This window comes from Ochlerotatus camptorhynchus, unplaced genomic scaffold, assembly GCF_037179485.1.
Source record: "Ochlerotatus camptorhynchus isolate MF236.1 unplaced genomic scaffold, CSIRO-AGI_Acam_v1.1 ptg000247l, whole genome shotgun sequence".
Lineage (NCBI taxonomy): Eukaryota > Metazoa > Arthropoda > Insecta > Diptera > Culicidae > Ochlerotatus > Ochlerotatus camptorhynchus.
Window position 1 is genome coordinate 559,176 of NW_027040737.1, and position 23,056 is coordinate 582,231.

The 23,056-nt window shown below is 40.1% G+C and overlaps 1 protein-coding gene across 1 annotated transcript in view; it reads left to right on the forward strand.

The window, feature by feature from the left end:
* The window catches only part of LOC135704755 (putative uncharacterized protein DDB_G0277255), a 159,192-nt gene that overhangs the window by 11,283 nt on the left and 124,853 nt on the right, over nucleotides 1-23,056 (forward strand). Inside the window, exon 2 of the mRNA XM_065226239.1 lies at nucleotides 3,438-3,461. The gene's annotated coding sequence lies outside the window, so the exon portion shown is untranslated. The remainder of the gene's footprint in view (nucleotides 1-3,437; nucleotides 3,462-23,056) is intronic.

Below are 23,056 nucleotides of genomic sequence, written 5' to 3' on the forward strand. Positions count from 1 at the left end.
ATAGAACCAATTGCAAGTGAGAACCAATTAGCTGACTTCTTTACCAAGTCCTTGGACGCTGGCCGATTCGAGGAATTAAGGACGAAGCTAGGAGTATCCAAACGAGAGGGGGTGTTAACAAAGTAGACGTTGGATTGCTGTCTTGAAAACTCCAATCAATTTTCTAGCGTGGTTCCATATCAAGACACTGAATAGAGCAGTCATACCAAGATAACTTTATCGTTAATAAAACTTGTTCATTGTTAAGTGTTGTCCTGGTTATTTCCTGTCCGCCCCATCCGCACCGTATTCCTTTAATTTCCATCGCTGATTTTTCGTAAACGATCATTCAAACAAGCAAAGTAGTAACACCATGACACGGACAGATAAAATAATTCCCTATTTATTGGTAAAATTAATTTGTATGATTCAATTGTCATTGGCGAGATATTGACGATGGAAGTCAAAAGTTACAATTACGTTATATCGAGGTATACCTGTAGTGAAATGACGTAGTGGAAAAACTCGACCTTCTCTGATTTGCATGAAACTTTGCTTGTTATGGTTTGTTATGGGCAATGATTCACAGTGTTGCAAATATTTAGGCAAATGGCACCTTTGAAATTTTCAAAAGAAACTACCAGAGCAAGCTAGCCGACTCTGTCGCGAGATAAACATCCAAGACGGAAGAAATTTCCAGGACAAATCGGAGAAGCAACTACTAGAGAAAGTTTAGAGAAACTTCCAGAAGAAGTTGTCAGACACTTCCGGAGCAAGCCGACCTCTTTAGACTTTCTGATCAAGTCTGGAAAACATCGAAATAAACTTCCAGGAGAAGTTGCAGCAATCTTCCGGTGGAAGCTTCCCGTGGAAGTCGTAAAAATCCTAATAAATGTAGAGCAAAACTTCTGTGGAAGAAAGTTGAGGGGAAAATTCCAAGAATACAATTCCGAAAGTAGTCTAAAGGCAGTATCAGGGAATACCGAAAAAACTTTCAGGATAAGTTGATATAATCTTCTGGAGAAAGGTAAAAAAAACTTCCGAGGGAAGTCTGAAGAATCTATCAATAGAAATCTGAAGAAAATCCAGGAGGAAGTCAGTAGAATTCGGGAGAGTAAAAAAAATCTTGGAAAGTCGGATGACACTCCCTGGAGAAGTTGGATAAAACTTCTTGAACATTGTGAAATCAAAATCTTCCAGAGAAGTCAGAAGAAATTTTTTGGATTTTATGAATATTTAGTTGTACTGAAAATTTTCCCCGGGGATCTTGAACAAACACATTTTTCATTGATATTTTTTCATACAATAGTATTGAACATAAAACATCGCTCAAATTGATTCACATTCTGTACATATGAAAAAATTTAAAAGTTTACCCACATGTTTTATAAAAAGACAATTTTATATTTGTATGAAGACTCTGGGGGGGAACCCCTTCGCTGCGCCATTGATTAAACCATTAATCAAAAAATGCAAGTTTAGAAAGTTTAGACAGGCCTGATTCCCAATTCAAAATATTCCGCTAATTAATTAATTTTTCGGTTAACGATTTTGCATTGGAAATCAACCTCTGCAGCACAGAAAATGTATAACCTTTATTGATTTCAACTTCTAACTTGAAAAACTACCGTATTTTATAACCACAGACAAAACAGTGCAAAACCATAAATGAATTTTGTTTAATTTAAAAATGTGTATGTAGCGGCGCCGGTGGTGTAGTGGTAAGCGTGATTACCTCTCACCCCAGCAGGCCTGGGTTCAATCCCAGTCGGCGCCGCCGGGATGTTCTGAGGCATAACATCTCTGATCACGCCTTCCTTCGGAAGGGAAGTAAAGCCGTTGGTCCCCGGCTCATGAGTTGATGGGTCGATAGATAGGGTCCAGGTGTGGGAGCTGCCTCCCTGGCGTCGGTAGCATTGGTGCTCAGCACGGAAAACAAGATCGACGGAAAACAAATCAAGGAAAAAAAAAAAAAAAAAAAAAAATGTGTATGCAATTGAAATCTAGAAACTACCACCATCTGTTGAGAACACGGCCCAACTCAATTGCTCAACAGATGGCAGTAGGGTGGTAATGTTATGCCTGTTTATGTTTTGTAGCTGAATCTATGATATCTGCATGTGTATCTTGTGTTTTACAGGTTTTTACCCATCAATGTTGTATTATTAACATTTTTTGACCTCGCAGAGAAGCCGTCATCTTGATGGCGATGGCGTTGTTGATGGTCAGCGCCCACCTCAGTGTACAATACACAAAGTGCTACACTGTGTGTAAATGATTATCATACAGGCGTCCGTTCGTTGATATAAACAAAAATCAACCTTGAAATTTTTTGATTTCATTTCGCGTCTCTTTCCCCCCAGTCAGTCGTTCCTCCGTTGGCGGCCGGTCGGCTAATGAACTAACTTGGCTTCGCATGCCGGCGAGTAGGGAGGGTCAATTCCCGGGGCCGCAGGTTAAGATAAGAAGGCAGCGCGATGAGGTGAGTTTATTTTTCGCCTCATTTGCCGGGATGCACGGTGGCGTTCTGCATTACACTTGACTAAACTGTTCCTTATCGCATTGTATGATTTGAAATTTTCAAACTGAGCGGCCTTGGCTCGCAAAAGCACCCACGTTTTTCGTTCAGGTCGGCGAACATATTCGGTCGCGTAGGGGACCACGTGGTTTGCTTTATTCGAGGAAATAGACAAAATGGTAATGAAGCTGTCGGAAGGGCAAACTTGGAACGTACAATGAGTGTGAGTGTGTGAACGGGAAGGGCTATTTACAACTGAACTGTGTAGAATGGACTGTCATGTCGTTATGGTTACACGGGCTACTCTATGCTCTGGTGCGATATCAAACGATTAGTGTGAGAAATACCGGCACTCTTTCTCTTCGATCACTACTAGCTGGCATGTGTAGTAGCATAGACTACTATGGTGGTTGGTAACGCTGTGTAGCAATGCGGCGACGACGGCGACGACGACGCCATATTTGTTTTCTTTTTTATGTAACCCATCATCACAGTAGATGAATAAAAAAAAACAACTAGACTACATCAACTAACACACGTCAGATGAACAGAAGCTCTACTGGTTGGTCAGAGAGTGAGAGAAGGAACAGCGGAACGAGAATGCGAAGGAACGAAGCGCCCGTGTAAAATGCATTTATGCGGGAAGTTAGATAAAGTGAAGAATTGCAGGAAGCATTAAATTAAAAAGCAACTCTAATGTAAAGAGCAAGAGAGGGAGGCACAGGGAGAGAAACAGAGGAGATATCGAAAATAATCCGCTGTTGGTAGATGGAGCTGGGAACATCTGTTCTGATGGAACACCCCGCACACCGGAAAGGTGACATTTGGAGCCATTCAGGATGTCGTCATGAACTTTAGCGCTTCTAGATTAACCTTTCCGATCGTACTGATTGATAATGGGACTAAACTTGAATTTATTTTTTTTTGTATTCTATTCCAGGCACCTCCTCCAAATTCAGCTCAGGTATGTATGACCAAGATCTGTAAGCTCTTAGCACTTCCTGTATCTCTCTGTTTGTGTACTAAAATCAACACACCCACCCAAGTCAGTATGGCGCAGTCGATGGCTGGCTGCCGGCTGAAATCGAATGCGTTTGCCGGTAGTAGCAGTATTTTTCCGCACTTTATTAGACATGAAAAGTGAAATTGCTGCCCGTTCGAAGCGCACAAGATGTTCGTAATTTTGCATTTTTTTTCTTTTTCGGTGGGCCTGAGACTAGCTAGCTGCCAATAACTACCGAGCACACTCATAAAACGATGGTTCATTGCTCTGCGTTGTCCCCAGGACCCGCAGGAGGATGGGGCAAAAATCTAATAACCCGGTTAGAGTTTTCTTTTCGGCTTGTTTGGTAGAGCTAAATACTCTGCGATTTGCCGTAATTTTAGACACGATGCGCTGTTGGCTGTTGAGTTTTGAAGAAATGGTCTTCGATGCATTTTCGCAGAATCCTAATGAGTTTATGAAGAATGTACACAGGAAAAGTTGGTCGACAACTCCAAACTCCTTCATTTTTAACTTTCTCGTAAGAAATGAGCATATGAACATCCGTCAAGTTTATATGACAGATCACAACCTCTTCTCCGCAACGCTTTTTTCGATTTGTATTGTCCCCAACAACTGTGCCAAATTTGAACGGATTTGGCTACGATCTGGATTTGCGAGAACATTTTGAATTAGAAACTATTCATTGGCTTACCAAACAATCAACAATAGTTCAAATTTGGTCCAGTCTTGGACTTAGATTGATAGGGGAAATGGCTCTAAGATTGGGCCCATCGCTAAATATCTGCTATTTATCAATTTTATCTAGATGAATGCGTCATTGGGACGGTACTTATGGATATTTTTGGTCGCTATTGAAAATTTAGTCGATTGCTGAATTTATGTATGGGCCCAAATTAGGGGCATTAAGGCCGACATTTGCTTCCATTTCCCCTATATTATGCAGAGCAATTTGGTCGAAGATCACAAATTGATTCGACTTCTGTGCAAATAGTTATTAAGCTTTGTAGGCTTCGACAAAGTATTTTAAAATTTTATCCAGTTCGTTTATTTGGAAGGCTCAATTGCGTTAGCTTTACGGAGCCAATAATTCATTGCTGTTTTTTGGACGTAGGACTACGTCTGTGATTTCTATATGGGGGTACATTTTGGGAAAACCAAAAATCGAACATCTAACAAAATTATGAAAGATTTTGAACGTTAATAACTCAGTTACCCCAGGACCAATTTCAATAATTTTATCACCAATCGATCAGAAATATTTCTACGCATCAACGCACATACGACACATAGACACAGACAAGAAACTACTGACAAAGTTGTAAATGTCAAGCATTGTCCAAAAGTGTCGAAATAACTAGCAAATCCACCAATTACTTACATGCATATGCTGCTTCCCCAACACTGTCATCAGAGAGTCGTTAGTAGAGTGACATTCGCCTCCGATCTTCGGGTGTGTGCGAATAGGGATCATGAAATTGCGTAAAATTTTGCACACTCATCGCCATATTCAGATACACACTCCCCCAACGACCTCAAAAAATGCCCTCCAGAGTTGTAATCTTGTAACCAAACTTGGATGCAGGGGTGCAAGTGATTTTTAACGATTCTCCTCATTGACTCTCTGTTTCGTTAATAACTCGACGGCAAGCACATTTATTGATACATTTGTTGTTCTGAATGATATAAGAGCAAAGCAGAAATAATGCGAAATAGGTTAGTGAAGCCATGGTCTACTTCTGAGCCCCTTAATTCAGTCGTCGTTGTAGCAATGAAAACTAGCATCGCACCGATTTTAGTTCTTGGGTTACACTTGCTGGTTGCAATTCTGTTGTTCGACATTTTCGAAGGACCACCATGAATTTTTCCTTTTTTCTAGGGAGCAAAAAAAATCCAATTATTGTTCGATTAACGATTAATCTTAAAGATTTTTCAGGCTATTCGATTAAATATTTATCGAATTTTTAATTATTCGAGCGCGTAACCGTTATTCCTTCTTAGTTCTACTTGTTTGTAGAGAAAATAAATAAATATATGAACAGGCATAGAGAAGAACCATGACGTGAAACAAGATAATAAATCCGCCGAAAAAGTGTTAAACGTCTTTCTGCTAAAGGCTAAGATTTACCAACTTGTTGAGAGAAGGAGTTTAACGAAAAACACTAAAAAGGGGAGGAGCTATAGCTGGGTGGACACTGATATTCTACCGGCTGTTTCTATACAACGCATAATTTAGTGTAAAAAGGCACAGCAGATGGAGTGTATGATAAAATACCCAAAATAAGTGGGACAGGATTTTCTAGCATTCCAAAAATGATTAATCTTTCATGTCCGATTGACAAGCGACAAAACCGTAAAAAGAGGAGGAATTTCAGCTGATATGCCCTTACTTGTTGCTTTCGTCCATACAGTAGCTGACCGAAGCTCCTCCCATTTGGTGGTGTCGTTAGCATCTAGTGTTTTGTTCGATGTCCAGTGCCGTATTATTTATTGAATCGCATTCGGGTACTTGGTAACAAACTGTTTGTTACCTTCAGCGTGTCGCTGATTTCTGCTCACCTGCAACATCTGAGCCGGTTGAATCGCTGATTGAAGTTACTCATTGGTGGCCCTGAAAAGGGATAGGTTGATAGGACAGAACTACTAAGAGTTGGTTCAATGGACCGAGTAGCTCGAGTTACCTCAAAATATGATCGATGGTTCAGAAATTCGAAGCTAGAAACCACCTGTTTATAATGACAATACTTACTGACATTGTCTGCAAATGTGACCGCAAAAGAACAAATATTTTCTACGGCGACCACGAGAAAAGCAGCAGTGTAAGAGGATGCTGATCGCCATGAACTGCTCAGATGTAGGAAGATTATTCTGGGCGTGATTCCCAATTTGATTTGCCCGGGAATCACGTCACCGTGAATGATACCTTGTCACTTCATTTCGTATTCACCGTGAAGTGACACCCGTAATAAGGGCCATTATGTAAGACCACTGGCTGGCCCTTATAGTTTTTTTTGTAACACAATTCACTTAATTCTATGTCTAGTACTCGTGGCTTACCCGAGGTTAGAGGGGTACATTGTCGAAGGATAGGATCAGGGAAGGAGTTTGGGAGGGGGAGGGGGGGGGGCGGTGTTGTTGTCTCATCAGAGCGTTGTCGCTAGTATGAACGGTAGTGTGGTTCTAGAATCGTCTGGAGTTTGACCGGCTAGGGTGACCAGTGGGCGACGATGATACTCATCGATACGGGAGGACAAGATAAACAAAAACTAAAAGACAAGACAAAATTACAAAGGAATTAAATTCTTATACTAGACATTTGCAGAAACTCATAAATCGACTGCATACAGCAGAGATCGTAGGTTGCCAACACGTCTCTGATAGGAACATAGGGTTATCTTCCTTGGGCCTCGAGGGTATTCAAAAGTCGCTCTCTGGGTGATCAATGTCATCGTAACCGTTTCCACAGCGAGAGATGTTGCTGTCCACGAGGTTTATTCTATGGAGAAACGCATCTAGCGAGTAGTGATTGGACATAAGTCTACTCATCACGCGAATGTTCGACAAAGTTGTTGTACATAGTATTCCCAATCTTAGTCCAAGGTTCGGTCAAAATTGAGCTTTATTCAAATTTTTGACATGCATCTGAATAGTGTTGTTCCGTTGCCCACACATTTTCTCATCTAAACATTAGAGCTCTCCCGCAAATCCAGATCATTGCCAAATTCGTTCAAATTTGGCATAGATGTTGAGGGCCTACTAAAATACGCGTCGATAAACTACGGTTGCTTATCCGAACAACTTGTTTTTTATTCAATTGTGTCCCCTCACCCCACTGTACATCCAAAGCTACCGGAAATGGCTTGAACTCAAGTACTCAAGTTCTATTTGCAAGTGAAAACAATCATTTAGTTTTGTAGGGCGTAGTTTATTTTCACTAGTGTTTAGAAAATATCGAAAAATCAAATCTCAAGCTCTCCGCTGTTGAAAGTCGTTTCAACGGAATCAGTTTCCAAAAAAGTATTCTCTGCCGGACGGCAATATTACGCGAATGTTCGGTTTTGGTAGAATATAATTTTCCTGTAGGATGACATTAATGTTATATAGATTTTAGAGTTCATAACTCGGTAAATAATTCACTGTGTTCGATCATTAGCATATTTCATAATGAACTTAGTGTTAGGTATTTTAAGTTCATTTATAGTTTATCGATATTGATTTAAATGGTAATTCTAGCTAGACTTACGTTTAGTTCCTTTCACATATAACTCTCGGTTGAGCTTCGAGTAGGTTCTCGACCAGATTACTGTGTTTGTCCTATTTATATTCATCTGTAGCTTCGTAGGCTAAGATTCGTTCCTTACGCGACCTCTAAGCGACAATATTCTAAACAGTTTTAGATTTGTGGTATAAAGTTCAATAAGGTTCAGTAATTTCTCACCGACTATGGAGTCGATTCACTGCCAGAAAGCTGCCTTTCACTACCTTTTAGAAACCTGGGTTCTATTATCAAAGCTACAGCTGAAGCACTGCAGGTAACCTAATACGCGAGAATAGCCTTTAGTTACATTTAAGTTTGCTTACCGGCTCAAATAGTATGGTAAAGTTTTTAACTTAAGCTCTATCACTAATGTAAGGTTATTTAAGAAACTAAGATAATTTTAGAAATACATGCACAAAATCACTTTTACTTATCAACGTGGGACTTGTAATCGTTATCTGGATAATGTTTATTCTCTTCATCATCGTCACGCACCCGGTGTGACAGGTCACGCTGTCACTCACTGAAGGGATGTTCCGAGGTAGGCTCCCAACGGTAGGTGCGCTATGGCCAGTAAATACAGCTAAAACATTAAATGTCACGCATAAAAAGTTTGATCTTAAATATAAATATCTCCGGCTGTAATGAAGCTATATCAATTATTTTAACGCCAAATTAAATGTAAGACAAAAACAATTATTTACGTTGCCTAAAAATTTAGCTGAAATAAAATTTGCCTTGGAAATATGCAAAAAATAAATAAATAAACAAACTATTAATTTACAACAATACCACTAATTCAACTGAAAAATGATGTTCAGTTGTTCGAAAACGTGTTAAAATAATTGATTTAGCTTTATTACAGCTGGAGATATTTGTATTTTAGAAAACAAACTTTTTTAAAGTGAAATATCGCTTTTTTAGCTGTATCTAGGAAACTATCCTACTGAAATTTTTTCTGACTACTTTTTGGATTCAGTGTACGAATTTACATGAGGATCATTGGTCAAACATTGAAGTTCATTTTTTTAACTTTTATTTGTAAACTAGTGTTATCACCAAACAGTGGTGAGTTTGAGTTTAAAGATTTTGGCTATGATGATATGGAACCACCACTCACTGTCAGGGATGGAAAATCATTTACATTCATTTCGTGCATTGATTTACATTCATTTGACTCTAACTTTTTTCATCAACAGAATACCGTAAAATGATGTATTAAGCTTTTGTAGTTTTTTATATGAACTACAACTTTTGCTAATAAATTAAATCTGTATCTCTTATGCATGACGAAATAGAGCTGGCAGAACATGTCATTGTTTTTCAGTGAATGCAATTTACATTCACTAAAAAACAATGGTGGGTTCTTATCGCTCTGATTAATCATGCATAAGAGGTACAGATTTGAGTTGTTTACAAAAGATGCAGCTAATATCAAAGCCTACAAAACCTTCAAACACTATTTTATGGAATTCTGTTGATGAAAAAAGTTAGAGGCAAATGAATGTAAATGAATGCACGAAATGAATGTAAATGATTTTCCATCCCTGCTCACTGTAACAAGACAACTGTCAGTAGACTGTGGACTATCCTCGCTGTTCGACTTGTTTAATAACCTCTAATTGTACTCAACCTGCCGTTGTATGAAGGGCCAAAAAAAGTTTGGGTAAAACCGTGGGCAACATCGTCCACGTGCTTCCACGGGATAAATGAGCATCTCCACGGATCATACAACCAGTCAAAAACAGGCCAGGAGGATGTTTCAATGAGTAGGGAGAACAGCCCGCTCTCTATGATTGAAATGTAACATTCAAGGATTTGACGATCCACTATCCCCATCTATTTTGCTTCAAACGGGTGCCCTGGTGAACCTTCTCGTACCCAGCATTTAATGTTTCATATAATAATTGAATGAAAGTTAAGATAAAAATACAGGAAAGATCTCACCCAATATGTTGCAAAGTTTGAAGATTTTTGCTATACACCCTAACGTGACCCTAAACCACTCAAAACTTCCATCACCACCGGCAGCAGTAAGTTACAGAGATGCAAAATATCATGACACTCACTCGACACTCTTCAACGCATCAACCGAGTATCGCTGACAAAACGTTTTATCAAGCAGTGAGAGGTAGAGCCATGGCAAAAAACAATCACCAGTAATAGTCGCTTATCACAGGCAAAACGTAACACTCGCTGCTGACGATGTAAAGCATAACGAAAACAGTGAAGACTTCTGCAGATGAGAAAAATGGAAACGACAGAAGAAAATGAAAACAATGCCTACGCATTCCAAGTTCGACTCGGCACGCGTGACTGTGTGAGTTACAAACAAAGCTGGCAAAGTTAAACGGAAGCTGTTGGGCTCACTCACCAACACACTCACATAAGCACGCAAAGCAGCAACTGCTTCAAAACGAGTACAAATGAGAGTCGTAATTGTCGGGAAGACGCTTTGCCGAAGGTGAAGATATTGGACTGCCTTCAAATGCAGTCAGTATCCGGAGTAGGCTCCAAAAAAACTTATTCCTTGTCAAACTCGTTTCGTGTGACCTTTTCGGGTTCAGCGTTACCTCACTACGTCGCTATAGGCAAGGTTCGACTGCCTGTACGTCTGTTTGTACCTCGGGTAATGAACTGCTCTAAATGTAAACAACTTGGCAGAGCTGCCAGGTGGTTTTATAAAAAATCTGTATCCACTCTATTAAAAAATCTGTATTTTCTGTATTGACGATTTTTTTCTTAATTAATCATGTTTTGTTATTTTACAAATACAGTGTAGAAACACTGGAATAAGAGACCAGCGGAGAAAAAAAACATGAATTTGGCAACAAGATAGACATCAAAGCAATCCTGGCCTCACTTGCATTTGTAACTGCTTGCGAGTGACTTCGCCAATGCACCGATGAGCGAGTTCATGAGTGATTGTTAAACGATGTTAATACTCCTCCCTAATTGAAGCAAACCATTTGTAAACATTGCAGATTGGAACCGCTTTTGACAGTTCGATTGGAATCATAACAGTGTCTCCGCTGGTCTCTTATTCCAGTGTTTCTAATACAGTGCATACAAAATAACCATAAAAAGTGCTTAACCACCTATTCGGGCTATCGTACTAACCATACGGGATATAATTGCGCCATTTGTGATATCGTCCGTACTTATTTATAAGAGTGATATGAAGCCGTTTGAAAATGTATGGAGATTTTAGTTTCTATTCATTATCTCCCTGATAAGCAGTTTTAAATGCAAAAAAGTGCACGAGTTCATTACTATTTGATATTTTTAATATAGATGAATACAATTAATTACATCATTTGTGTGGTAGTTACACCGAAAAGTCGAGAGATGTCGCCCCGCCAGTGCTGGTAAAATCATTTTTGCAGTATGGAGAATATCAGAAAATCCGCAATTTCTTACGAAATACATTTTCAATGCAAGTAAAATGTTTACGAGTACTTGTATTTGTACCATTTTAATGTGCTCGGGCACTTTTCTTGTATTTAACATACATGCTTATATTGGAAATATTCAATTAATACTGTAAATCCCCATACAATCTCAAATCGTTTACTACACAGCAAAAAAAAAAGTAATATCGTTCAATGTAATTCAAGCTGATGTATGAAAGAATGATGTAATAGCAAAAAGCAGATACCATATTACATCAATGGATGTCATTTTGTTCGCAAAATCGATGTACATCGTACAACGTTATATTACACAACCGATGGATTGACCTGGTTGCATCAGTTTGAATGTAATATTCAACAACTTTTTTTTCTGTGTACCAGCTCTATATGCATCCGAAAGCGGTTGGTCCTCTGGTTGTGAATGCTGTCAAAAACACCATAACATGATTAATTGTCGATGGAAATTTGATAGGTTCCCGAGCAAAGGGTGAGAACAAAATGAAAACAAGAATTATGTTGTTTTCATTATTCCTGATAACTCAAATTGATTTCATTTTGATGGAGTTGATGGCTAACAGAACAAAAATGAGAGCTAAAAGATATGCGAAGAATATCAAAATTATAACATATATTGATATTAGTGAGTACTGCTTGATAACTTATTTTGATATAGATTTTTTTTTCTCAAGCATTTTATAAAAATCTGTATAAATCTGTATTGTAATTTAAAAATCTGTGATAAATCTGTATTCTGTATCGGGTCTGTATTAAGATTAAAAAATCTGTATAATACAGATAAATCTGTATAAATGGCAGCGCTGCAACTTGGTCACACATTGGACTACTGGTCGAACAAACCACGCTGCGATCAGCAAGCAGGGCCTTTGAGGTGCTCCACCAAAATGCGAGTACTGCAAGGAGAGCCTGCATACCCTGACCGCCCGAGGTATACACCCCTATTCTGTATTTCGTTTCGAACGAAATTCTCATACAAAAAAATATTTTTTTGTATGAGAATTTCGTTCGAAACGAAATACAGAATAGGGGTGATAAACAGCAGGGAGACAAAATTAAGCGGTCTCTGCAAGCTCGCTCCAAGAGAACTATAGCTGAACTCTTGAAGAATACCGCTCCATCTTCTCAGACCACACCAAAAAGCATTAACACGTTCTCCATTTTACCAGTTGATCTAGACTCTGACTCAGAGGTCGGTGAGGGTAGTCCGTTTGCCTTTAAAGGCAATACGAGAAAACGAGCAAAAAAACACAACACCGAAAAGCCTCGTAAGGCCACTCGTACGGACCACCCTTCCACCTTGGAAAAACCAAGAGGTAACGGAAATGCACCGAAACCCATTCCACCGGGTTTTAAACCTTGTAATTATGACAAGAACTTTCCGTCACTTCCAGGATCATCTAAAACCCCAGATGTTCCAGTTTTTAGCCATAGGCTAGTTCAGCTCTTAATAGCTTCTTCAGTGTATTCAATATCTCTGACTCAACGAGGAGCATTATTAATTTAGTGCTGCCAATGGTGAAAACTCTTTTGAAGCAACTAACTTCTAGGTGGTCCTTCCTTGCATCGATCATATCCTTTGATGGATAATTCTCCGAATGAGGTCGGGGATATGATCTCTGTTCTTCAGTGGAACTGTAGAAGTCTTATGCCAAAACTTGACACATTTAAATTTTTAGTTTACAGCTCACTTTCTGATGCATTTGCCCTTTGTGAAACATGGCTCTCTTCAGACAACGATCTTGCTTTCCACGATTTCAACATTATTCGCCTTGACCGCGCAGATTCGTATGGAGGGGTGCTTCTGGGGATCAATAAGCTCCATTCCTTCTATAGAATCGATCTGCCTTCGGTGACAGACATTGAAGTAGTTGCATGTTAGGTTAATATTCGAGGTAAATGCCTCAGTATTGCCTCAGTATATCTTCCACCGAAAACCGCGATCTCTCGTCAAAGTTTCGCGGATATCTGCACGGCTATGCCGGAGCCACGGTTGATCTTGGGAGATTTTAACTCTCGCGGTACAGGCTGGGGGGAACTGTGCGACGACAACCGCTCAACCTTGATATACGACATGTGCGACTTCTTCAAAATGACAATTCTGAACACCGGGGAAGCAACACGAGTAGCCAAACCTCCAGCAAAAATAAGCAGATTAGACCTCTCCTTTTTGTTCGAGTTCACTATCGTTGGATTGCTCGTGGAAAGTAATTAAAGATCCCTACGGTAGTGACCATTTGCCAATCAAAATTTCTATTGCCAATGGTTCATCTTCTACTCGTTCGGTCGACATCGCGTACGATCTTTCGAAAAACATTGACTGGCGAAAATTCGCGACCGCGGTTCTTGATGCCAGTCAATCGGTCGACATACTTCCTCCGCTGGACGAGTACTCCTTTCTCGCGCGTCTCATCATCGATTGTGCGCTGCGAGCACAGACGAAACGTGTTCCGGGTGTTTCCGTCCGCAAGCGACCTCCCACCCCGTGGTGGGATAAGGAATGCACCGACGCAAACAGCGAGAAGTCCGCCGCGTTTAAACGCTTTCGCAAACACGGTAAGGTCGAGGATTTCGAGCGGTACACCGACCTCGAGAAAACTTTTAAGGGCTTGACCAAAGCCAAAAAACGCGGTTACTGGCGCCGGTTCGTCGATGGTTTCTCACGAGAGACTTCCATGAGAACACTCTGGAATGTCGGCTGGAGAATGCGAAACGCGTCATCACCGATAAATGAAGACAAGGAGTACTCGGACAGATGGATTTTCAGTTTCGCGCGGAAAGTTTGCCCGGATTCGATACCGGTTCAAACCAACGTTCGTGATCGTCCGTCGGATAATAACGAAATAGATTCCCCGTTTTCGATGGTGGAATTCTCACTTGCTCTCCTCTCATGTAACAACTCAGCTCCAGGAATAGATAGAATCAAGTTCAACTTGCTTAAAAATCTCCCAGACGTCGCGAAGAGACGCTAGTTGAACTTATTCAATCAATTTCTGGAGCGCAACATTGTTCCGGATGACTGGAGGCAAGTAAGAGTTATCGCCATTCGAAAACCCGGTAAACCCGCGTCGGATTATAACTCGTACCGTCCCATCGCGATGCTGTCCTGTATACGGAAATTGTTGGAGAAAATGATTCTTTTTCGTCCAGTCGAATGGTTTACTTTCAGATACGCAATTTGGATTTCGGAGAGGCAAAGGAACGAGCGACTGTCTTGCGTTGCTTTCAACTGAAATTCAACTGGCCTATGCGCAAAAACAGCAAATGGGTTCAGTTTTCTTGGACATTAAGGGGGCTTTTGATTCTGTTTGTATCGATGTCCTTTCGGATAAACTCCACGATAGTGGGCTTTCACCAATTATGAACAACTATTTGAGCAACTTGTTGTCTGAGAAATATATGAGCTTCTCTCATGGAAACTCGACAACTTCACGAATTAGTTACATGGGTCTCCCCCAGGGCTCATGTTTAAGCCCCCTTCTTTATAATTTTTATGTAAAAGACATTGATGGTTGTCTTGATGAAAATTGTTCGCTAAGGCAGCTTGCAGATGACGGAGTTGTGTCCGTTATAGGGCCAAGTGCACCGGACCTGCAAGGACCATTGCAAGATACCTTAGACAATTTGTCTACTTGGGCTATGAAGCTGGGTATCGAATTCTCTCCGGAGAAAACTGAGTTGGTTGTTTTTTCTAGGAAGCATCATCCTGCACAGTTACAGCTTCAACCAAAGGGTAGAACAATCACTCAAAGTAAATCTTTCAAGTATTTAGGTGTCTGGTTCGATTCCAAAAGCACGTGGGGAAAACATATTGCGTATGTGAAACAAATATGCCAACAAAGAATCAATTTCCTTCGTACAATTACTGGAACTTGGTGGGGAGCACACCCAGAAGATCTGATCAGGTTGTATCGAACAACCATCTTGTCGGTTCTAGAGTACGGTAGCTTCTGCTTTCAATCCGCGGCGAAAACACATATCTTGAAGCTGCAACGAGTTCAATACCGTTGCCTCCGAATCGCGCTTGGCTGTATGCACTCGACGCATACGATGAGCCTCGAAGTACTCGCGGGTGTTCTCCCACTGACAGATCGTTTCGCGGAACTGTCCTTCCGGTTTCTTATTCGTTGTGAAGTAATGAACCCATTGATAATAGAAAACTTTGAGAAGCTGCTCGACCGAAATCCTCAAACAAGATTCATGAGTTTGTACTATGAGTACATGACGCTGGAGGTTGGCCCTTCTTCATTAATCTCCAATCGTGATTGCTTTCAAGCCTTTTATAGTTCCTCTGTAAATTTTGATCTGACCATGATGCAAGAAATTAATGGAATACCAGATCACCATCGGTCGATGGTTGTTCCCTCAATTTTTGCAATCAAGTACCACCATGTTAGTAACAATAAAAGTTTTTTCACAGATGGGTCAACTATAAACGCTTCCACTGGATTTGGAGTATTCAACGAATTTCATAGCGCCTCATATCAACTGCAAAAACCCTGTTCCGTATACGTTGCGGAACTAGCAGCCATATTTTACGCAGTAGAGCAAATTACCTCACTACGATCTGATCACTATTTTATTTTTACTGATAGCCTTAGCTCGTTGGAGGCTATTCGATCGATGAGGCCGATGAAGCACTCCTCGTATTTCCTGATCGAAATCCGAGCTAAATTGAGTACTTTATCTAGCTGCTCCCATACTATCCCATACCTTAGTTTGGGTCCCATCTAATTGCTCAATTCCGGTTAATGAGAAAGCGGACTCGCTAGCTAAGGTGGGCGCTATGGAAGGCGATATTTTTGATCGACAAATCACCTTTGCGGAATTTTTTTCAATTACCCGTCAGCACGTCCTCACCAACTGGCAACAAAAATGGAATGAGAGTGATCTGGGAAGATGGTTACATTCTATTCTCCCACAGGTATCGAACAAGCCATGGTTCAAAGGATTGGACATGAGCCGTGACTTTGTACGTGTCATGTCAAGGCTCATGTCTAATCACTACTCGTTAGACTCGCATTTCTTCCGAATCGGGCTCGCAGGCAGCAATTTGTGCGCTTGTAGTAGTGGCTATCACGATATCGACCACGTGCTTTGGTCATGCACCCTACATTGTGCTTCTAGATCCGAGTTATCCGCATCCCTCAGGGCCCGAGGAAAACAACCTATGCGGCCCGTTAGAGACATCTTGGCGAGCCGAGATCTCGAATATTTTAATTTAATTTATGTGTTTTTAAAACGGATCGATCTGAGGATTTAGTAGTTAGTGTCATCTTGTGTTCTCTCAAGTTGCTAGGTCTCCATCGGTGTACCCCCATGTTTGTCTTTTTCTCCAGTATGTCGCTTAGTTCTAGATCAAGAGCACATTGCTCTAAAAAACCTTGTGTTCTCAATCCCTACCCTGCCACCCGTTTGTTACAATTTGTTACCCCTAACCTCGAGAAAGCCGCGAGTAATCGGCCCCCGCTTTACTAACGTTAGTTTTAAGTAATTTTGTACCCAAACGATGAATATCGGCTCCGCAGAGCTACGGCAAATGAGCCTGGAAAATAAACGCATTAAAAAAAAATCCATCAGCTGTTTGATGCTCGTTATTGTGATAGGTCGCAACTCTGGCAGTAACGTCATGTCTGGCATTGGTGAAGATAAAGAGAGATAGAAAAACTTTTCTACCTCTTTTTAAGAAAACTATGTATACCGGAATAAATTTTGTAACGGAGAAGCAAAGGAGTCTGTAAAATTAATATCAAGCATTGTTGGCGAGTTCATGCCAACGCGCCGCTACTGTATTTCGGTTTCGACCACAGCAAGCTTTATGCGCACAAGTCTGGTCAGTGAATTAATTACTAATACATTGCAGCACGAGAGTCTGATGATGTGTCCTTTAGATAATTTCAATTTACAATTTTCCCTGCTATTTGTTGAACCCTTCCTATTTTTCAAATCTCATCTACTCTCAACTACTGCAATACAATAACTGTCAAGACCTGTGCGCTTCAGGCTTGCTATGGTTGAACCCGAGCTGCAGTCGCTGCGTGGTGGTCGACATTGAACTACAGTAGAGGCGCGTTGGCAAGAACTCGCCAACACTCCCCTGCAGGTACGTTGACCACCGGTCAGCTTACTTCGCTTCGCACCGCATGTCTAACACGGCTACCGGACGTTCGTAAATGCCGGTCGATGTCATTACTGTGGCCGATCTGTGTTGACCGTCGCGTCCAGGCTTGGTGCATATGATTCTAACTTTTGGCCAGCAGTTCCTTGGCATCTTCGGGCTAGTTATGCGGTGCGCAATATGGTCAAATTTTGTTTACGAATTAATTAATTTGCTAAGGCTCAATCGAATAAACTTTACGGAGCCAAGTTATTATTTGCGTTATAATTATTGTCTTAAAACTAGAGTTAAACGAATTGATTCGAATACTCCCGGTCGTTTCGAGCTTAGTGGAGATTTACAGTTTTATGAATGGGGAGAGAGAAAATGAGGTTTGAAATATGATTTACGATACAAATATTTCATTGTTCCTAAAACATGAATTTATTACTTTGACTATATGTTTTTAGTATTACTTCTACGTGAAGTCAACGATTTACATAGTTGAAGATGCTAATTTCAAATAACAGACTGTAGTGGTAATTTTTATACGATAGATGGAGTAGATGAAAGCATAGAGTTGATAGTTCCGTTAGAGTACGGCAGTGTGAAGATTGTATATAGATATTAGAATAGCGAACTAGGACAACTTTTAAGGAAGGTACAAATCGGTTTTTTCATCTCTCTTTACCAAACTCCCCCTTTGGAGAGGGATGATGAGGGGTGTCCCCCCCCCGCCACCACTGGCAAAAAGAGATGAGAGCACATATCGTGGTAGGGGTAAACAATAGTTGCAATTTCCAAACCTACGACTGGATGCCTTCCTTCAAATAACAATTGAAGTGCGGTAAAAATCGGTAGAACTGTTTCAAACACACAGTTGGTACTTGAGCGGGTCGGTTTTCATCTCTTTTTGCCAGTGGTGGCGGGGGGGACACCCCTCACCATCCCTCTCCAAAGGGGGAGTTTGGTAAAGAGAGATGAAAAAACCGATTTGTACCTTCCTTAAAAGTTGTCCTAGTTCGCTATTCTAATATCTATATACAATCTTCACACTGCCGTACTCTAACGGAACTATCAACTCTATGCTTTCATCTACTCCATCTATCGTATAAAAATTACCACTACAGTCTGTTATTTGAAATTAGCATCTTCAACTATGAATTTATTACTTTGATATCAGCAGTGTAATTATCTCGAGCCCGAAGGGAATCGTTTAGCTCAGATCTGACTCCACGATACTCAACACATGAACAAATAATGTGATCTGCATCCTGCTAACCTTGTTCACATACACAGAGATTGCTGTCCCCCTTGTCCAACATGGAACAAGTGAGCGTTTAACGAATTGTGATTCGACATGAGGTAAGACATCACACGAATGAAGCTTGAGTCACCTCCATCATTTTGAACCAATAAACTTAGTTCTGAGGAGAACTTCAGAGTAGTTCTGTGGAGAGGTACAGAGTAGTTCGGAGGAGACCTTTAAAGTAGTGCTGATGAGAATTTCAGGGAAGTTTCGAGAACTCCAGAGAAGTTCCATTGGCCTCTGGAAAATTTCGGGAAATTTATGAAACTCCCCGGGAGCACCCGGAACATGTCTGGTCAGTGTGGTCCAGAAAACTTAATATGGCCACCAATGTTCTTTTTTGAATTCTCATGTAGTTTGATGTGTCACATGAGGATGTAGGTTCAAGGTTCACTTCTCTGGGGGTATCCGGAACAGGCTAACGTGGTGTTCAGTACTTAATATGGCCACCAATGATCATATTTTTGAATTCTTATGTAATTTGATGTGTCGCATATACTACCCATAATCGAATATCAGTCCCATCTTTGCTTGATTTCCTATCCATATGGGACTGATATGCGATTATGGGCAGTATAGGTGTTGGTTCAAGAAGAATTTAACCACTTTCCCGGGGCACCCAGAACATGCCGGATGCATGGTTCTGACTACTTACTACGACCTTGGATGATTATTTGGTTCACGCCTTAAAGGTTCTGGTTAATTCAAAATTACAAAAAAAAACATGATCATATCTCAGGTTGCCGCTCAGCCGCACCGGCTTTTTTCAAAATTTTAGAAAAAAAACGCGTTTTTATCTCGGTTTTAGTACAATACCGCTTTTGCCACAACGCGCACATTGTGTGTTTTCAAACGGATTTCAGTGTAATGGAAAATTTGCGCTTACCGCTATCATTGTGTTCAGCCCTGAAGTGAAGCCAGGGGTCGGCTAGATAGATAGTAAAAATCAATGACGACAATTTTTCGTAAGATGACTGTGTGCCAACAGCGATTTTAGAGGTAAGCTTGGTGCCACAAGGCGGGGACATGCCAAATTAATAATTTAATTAATGTTTCTCGTACCGCTGGCCGCTGCCATCACCAAGCTGGTCTTCTCTAGACGATCTTCTCAATGAAACATAAATCAATCACCACCAATCGTAGTAGGTTACGGCAACTACTTTTCTTTTCCGGTGCACTCGAATTAATTAAATCGGGTTATTTCTAGATGAACATTTCAAAAGGTCCTATCTGTATTGATCGATTCTCTTTATTGACTTTCCGTTATGATAGGGCTATAAAAACGCATTGTGAGCTATTTTCGCCACATAGTTTGATAAAAGAGATTGCTGTCTAGCGAATCTATCAATGCAGATAGGACCTTTACAAATGTTCAGTAAGATTCAATTTTGGCACATGTCTAGAGTGTTTCGATATTATTTTGGGATATGTAGTCCAGTTCAGATTGCTGCGAGGATTGCTCATAGGCTTGAGAGAAGTGATTATCAAACTTGCATGTCACCCTGTTCACCTGACAGTTGTCCATATACAGTCGAAATTTGCTGGTTGGGCTTTGGGGCTGCTTTTGAGTTGGGCCATGACCCAATTAAAACGCAACTGCACGGTAACCGCAAAATACCCTATACCCCATTAATTGAGTAAAATTTTACCCGTATATGAGTAATTACAACTACAAAAATTAGTAGGAAATATTCATTTGTGAGTAACAAATACTCATAAATGAGTAACATTTTTACTCATTTAATGGGTAATCCCACGGAACCGAAAAATTACCCAAAATTAAGTTTTTTTCACTCATCTCCCATATTCCGTTCAATAAGCTAATTTTATGTAAACCGCTTAAAGTAGTTTGCAAAATGGCTAGAGCAAAAATAATTACTTACTCGTGTGTATTTTCTACCCAAAATTAAGTTCAATTGACTCAAATTTGAGAATATCTCATATACTCACAGTAGGTTATTGAACGATAGCACATAGCATATGTGGAACTTCATGCAAAATAGCTGACTAAAAGTTGACCCCTTTTTTGTGTTGCCTCAGTGGTATAACTGGCATAGTTGGACAGTTCATAAGGACCAATGTCGAAAACGTAAACAATGTCTTCTTTCGTAAATTTCTCGTATTTCAAATTCAATCAATATAAGCCACCAATTCTATCGGATAGAAGGACACTCGTTCTACACAATCATCGTGGTGGTTTACTTAAGTGAGTTTTCATTCTCGAGAAATTCGCCGAAAAAGTAATTATTTACGTTTGCGGCATTGGCCCTTAAAGAAAAGCAGATATCTTGATAGAGCTGGAATTAGGGCGTAACAGTGTTTGTAAACAATGACTTCTCTCGATGATTTCTCGAAACTCAAGGCACCCCCACGCCAACCAACATAACCAACGGGAAGGGGAAGTCTTCCCATACCCGATAGTGACGTTGATTTGAGTGAGCGAGCCTTGGCTTTCTAGAAATCATCGAGAGAAGTCATTGTTTACAAAAGCTGTTACGCCCTAATTCCAGCTCTATCCAGATATATGGTTGCATGCTTAGGCTGTGAACCATTTGCCGAGTTAAAATTAACTCGTGGTTAAAAGTGACATTTCGAAAGTTATTTTCTATGTTCGAAAATCCCTGTGCTGTCGATCGACCGGTTTTCGAGCCACGGTTGTCAAAATTTAACTTCTTGTTTGTCAGAAATAACCATGCTCAGATAGCAGGGTTAATCGATAACTTTCCATCTGTCAAATTTTAACCAAAAGTTAAAATAATCCACCAAATGGTTCAGAGCCTTAATAAGCATTGATGTTGACGGCGACTCTGCAACTATTTACTCCTATGGTAAAATCTCATATGCATCTGACAATCTATGCTTGAAATCTAGCGGGCTTTGTTGTATCTGTTCATTCAACCATGGTACCAGCAAGCCGCCGTCTTTTCACGGGAAGAGTGACAGTATCTTATGGGATTTTCATAGGAGTAAAAGGGTAAGGAAATGTTCACCATGGTTCACGCACAGACTGATGTTTGCTAATTTGAGAGGTGAGGCCCAGATAATTCATCGTCTCTTTTGTTCCTCCGCTGTTTAAATTGTTGACGGAGCCTGTTGTGTACAGCCCATTTAATAATGCGGCCATTTTTTTCGACTAGCTCTATTGGCGTCTTGCAGCGAAACTTTTCCAAGCTTTCGCCACCTACATTTCGAAGTGAGAACTACTAGAAGGAGGATAGTTTCCAAATTTCCCAAGTAAAACAGACGCTTTTTGGGGCAAATCGGTCCATAAAGAAAAACTAATAATTTCCCGTGGAAACTTTTGCTTGAATCGTGTAAGAAAACGTGTTTGAAAACTATTTGTTATTATTTCGGTATGGATCGGAGATGTTTTCATGGAACATTATGCATAACAAGTTTGCACCCACAGGGAGAGGTTACCTCCTGCGCAGCTGCATTTTTCAAAAAATGGTAAATATGTGCGATTTTCACTAAGATGAAAGTGGAAATTAAGTGAATTTACTTAGGGAAGGTTGTATCATGCTGGTGGTAATAGAGAATTGGTTGTATAGGACGCCAATATTAAATAAATGTTCATTTTGGCCTTTTTTAAGCAAACATATTGATACTAACAATTTTCGACGGAAAACGAACCGGAACTTGATTTACTTAACACGCACCATACTATAAAATGATGCTAGATGGTCTTCAAAGTGATAACAGGATGACAAATCATCTTTATTTTGAGTAATTGAGCAATTTACTTCTGTTTACCATCATATTTACGATGCAGCATTGATGGAGCTGTGAAATGAAATGAATATATCTTTTGAAAGTTCACCTGAAAAAGTCAAAGATGCACATCAGTCTGATCGTAAAAACGTTTTCTTCTTCAATTCGAATGTTATATTGGAAGGATTTCACGTAGGCTTGATGAAAATTATAATTTAATGCTAATTTTCACGAATTTTATATGCAGTCTGTCAACATTATCATCATCATGCAGTGGCGACATCTGCGTTGAGCTTTTGCGGCAATCTTCCAATAGGGGGCTTTCAAAGGATATTTTCACTAGTTTACCACAGAGAAAAAGATTGAAAACATGAATCCGCGCAAATTTAGAGCTTCCCCACTTTTTTGGCCATAATTACAGAAAAAAGCACGTTTTGGTTTCAAAATGGGGCTGCATATAGTTGGGTGGCAGGTCATTGCATAAAAAATCGGCAAATAATGTTTGCTTTTTTAATGCAAACGTTAATATTTTGCTGTGTGAAGCAAGGTGATGAGTTTGTTAAAGCTAGCTATATAATTATAAATAAAGAACGTAAATGATTAAGGAAATACCTAGGAAAATACTAAGACATGAGTTCAGGAGTACTAAGAAGACATATCATTATAAACAACGTTAGAATTATTTTTTATAAAATTGACTACCTCCTTGATCCCCTTACTCATTTTACAGCTGGTATAATCAATTTGACAGAT